This window comes from Puntigrus tetrazona, chromosome 12 (genome assembly GCF_018831695.1).
Source record: "Puntigrus tetrazona isolate hp1 chromosome 12, ASM1883169v1, whole genome shotgun sequence".
NCBI lineage: Eukaryota > Metazoa > Chordata > Actinopteri > Cypriniformes > Cyprinidae > Puntigrus > Puntigrus tetrazona.
Window position 1 is genome coordinate 6,600,094 of NC_056710.1, and position 3,620 is coordinate 6,603,713.

The following is a 3,620-nucleotide window of genomic DNA, read 5'->3' on the forward strand; positions in this document are numbered from 1 at the left end:
TAACACTAAACCTTACTCTAACACTAACCCTAACCCTAACCCTAACCCTAACCTAACCCTAATCCTAACCCTATTCCCAATTTAAAACCTAACCCTAACCCTAATTTAATTTTAACCGTAACCTAACCCTAACCCTAACCTAACCCTATCCTAATCCTTTACCATACCCCTAACTTAACCTAACCCTAACCCTAAACCTAACACCTAACACCTAACACCTAACACCTAACACCTAACACATAACTCCTAACATCTAACACCTATCACCTAACACCTAACACCTAACACCTAACCCTAATCCTTACCTAATACTAACCCTAACTTAACCCTATCCCTACCCCTGCCCCTAACCCTAATGTAACCTAAACTAACCCTAAACCTAACCCTAACCCTAACCCTAACCCTAACCCTAAACCTAACCCTAAACCTAAACCTAAACCTAAACCTAAACCTAAACCAAACCCTAACACTAATTCCTAACCCTAAGCCCAAAGCCTAACTTTAACCCTAACTCTAACCCTAATCCTTACCCTAACCCTTACCCTAAACCTAACCTAACCCTAACCCTAACCCTAACCCTAACCCTAAACCAACCCTAACACTAACCCTAATCCTAAGCCCTAACCCTAAACAATCCCTAATTTCAACCCTAACCCTAACCCTAAAGCCTGAAGCCTAAGCCCTAACCCTAATTTAAACCCTAATTTTAACATCCTAACCTAAACTTAACTTTAATAACCCTAATTTTAAATTTAACCTAAACCTATTTTAAACCTAATTTAAATTTAACCCTAATTTTAATTTTAATTTTTAATTTTAATTTTAACCTAATTTTTAATTTAATTTAATAACCTAATTTTAATTTTATGACTTAATGTAATTTAAATTTTAATTCCTAATTTTAATTTTATTTTAATTTTAATTTTAATTTTAATTTTAATTTTAATTTTTAATTTTTAATTTTAATTTTAATTTTAATTTAATTTTAATTCCTTTTTAATTTTAATTTTAATTTAATTTCTTAATTAAAATTTTAATTTTAATTTTAATTTAATTTAATTTAATTTTTAATTTAAAAATTAATTAAATCTTAAATTAAACCTAATTTTAATTTTAAATTTTAACCCTAACTTTAATTTTTAAATTTTAATTTAACTTTAATTTTAATTTTAATTAGAATTAAACCTAACCGTAACCCTAATTTCTAACACTCTAACTCTAACCCTAACACTAACCCCTAACCCTAACTTAACCTAACCTAAACCTATAGCCCTAACCCTAATTATAATCTCTAACTCCTATCTCTAACCCTAACCCTAATTTTAACTCAACCTAAGCCTAACCTAATTTTAAATCTAACCTAACCCTAACCCTAACCCTAACCCAAACCCTAACCCTAATTCTATAACCATTTAAACCTAATTACTTACCCTAAACCTAACTCCTAACACTAACCCTAACTCTAACATAACTCCTAATCTAACCTAACCCTAATTAACCTAACCTTAATTTAACTCTTAACCTAACCTAACCTAACCTAACCTAACCTTAACCCTAAACCTAACCCTAACCCTTACTTTTTAATTTTAATTTTAATTTTAAATTTTAACTTTAAGTTTAATTTTAATTTTTAATTTAAATAATTCTAATTTTAATTCTTAATTTTAATTTAAATTTTAATTTAATTTTAAATTTAAAAATTTTAATTTAATTTTAATTTAATTTAATTTTAATTAATAATTAAATTAACCTAATTTTAATTTTAATTAACTTAATTTTAAATTTAATTTTAATTTTAATTTAATTTTAATTTTAAGTTTTTAACATTTTTTATAATTTAAATTTAAATTTTAAATTTAATTTTAATATTTAATTTTAATTTTAATTTATTTTTATTTTAAATTTTTAATTTCTAATTATCTTTAATTTTAATCTTTAATTTTAATTTTAAATTCCCAATTTTAATTTTAATTTAAATTAATTTAACCTTAATTCAACCTAATTTTAATTTTAACCTAATCCTTTATTTTCCTAACCCTAATTCCTTATCCCTTACCTAACCCTAATTCTTAATTTAAATTTAATTCTAATTTACCCTAACCTAACCCTAATTTTAACCCTAATTTTAACCTTAATTTTAAACAAAACCAAACCATAACATTTAACCTAACCCTAATTTTAAACCCTAACCTTTAATTAATAATAACCCTAATTTTAATTTTAATTTTAATTTTAATTAAATTTAACACTTAAATTAAATTTTTTTAACACTTAAATTTAATTCTTTAATTTAATTTATCTTAATATTATTTTAACCTTTTAATTTCTAAATAATTTAATTTTTAATTTAATTTTAATCTTTTAATTTTAATTTTAATTTTTAATTTTAATTTTAATTTTAATTTTAATTTAATTTTAATTTTAATTTAATTTTAATTTAATTCTAATTTTACCCTAATTTTAATTTAATTTAATTTTAATTTTAACCCTAATTCTAACCTAATTCTAACTTTACCCTAATACAGTAACCCTAACTTCATTTAATTTTAACCTAACCTCAACCCTAATCCTAAAATTAATTTTAACCCTAATTCCTAACCCTAACTTAATTATTTAATAATACCTAATTTTAAACCTAACCCTAACCTAACCCTAACCCTAAACCTAACTCTAACCCTAACCCCAAACCTAACCTAATTTTAACCCTAATCCTAACCTAACCCTAACCTATTCCTAACCTAACCTAATTCCTAACCCTAACCCTAACCTCCTAACCCTAACCCATAACCCCTAACCCTAACCCCTAACCCAATTTAATTTTAACCCTAACCCTAATTTTGGCCTAGCCTAATTTTTAATTTCAAACATTAAATTTTAATTTAATTTTTAGACCTAAATTTTAATTAATTTTAATTTTACCTTATTTTTATTTTTAATTTTAATTTTAATTTTAATTTTAATTTTTTAATTTAATTTTAATTTAACCTTAACCCTTTAAAACCCTAATTTTAATCCTAATCTAACTTAACCTAAATTAACCTAACCTATGAATTTAATTTTAATCACCTAATTTTAACCTTTTACCTTAAATTAACCCTAATTTTAACCCTAACTCTAACCTAATCCTAATTTTAACCCTAATCCTAACCCTAACCTAATTTAAATCCTAACTCTAACTCCTAACTCTAACTCCTAACTCTAACCCCTAACCTAACCCTAATTTAATAACCCTAACCCTAACCTAAACTTAAACCCTAACTCTATTCCTTAATTTTAATTTTAATTTAATTTTAATAACATTAATTTTAATTTTAATTTTAATTTAACCTAAATCCTAAGCCTATTCCTAATTCCTAATCCTAATTTTAATGCCTAACCTAAATTCTAATTCTAATTCTATTTCTAATTTTAATTCAACCCTAATCCTAATTTTAATTCCTAATTTTGGCCTCTAATTTTATCCTTAGCCTAATTCTAATTTTAATTTTAAACCTAATTTGATTTAATTTAACGTATTCCTTAATTTAACATTTAATTTAACCCTAGCCTAACTAAAATATAATTTAGCCTTCCTAATTTTAATTTAACCCTAACCTAACCCTAACCTAACTCTAACCTAT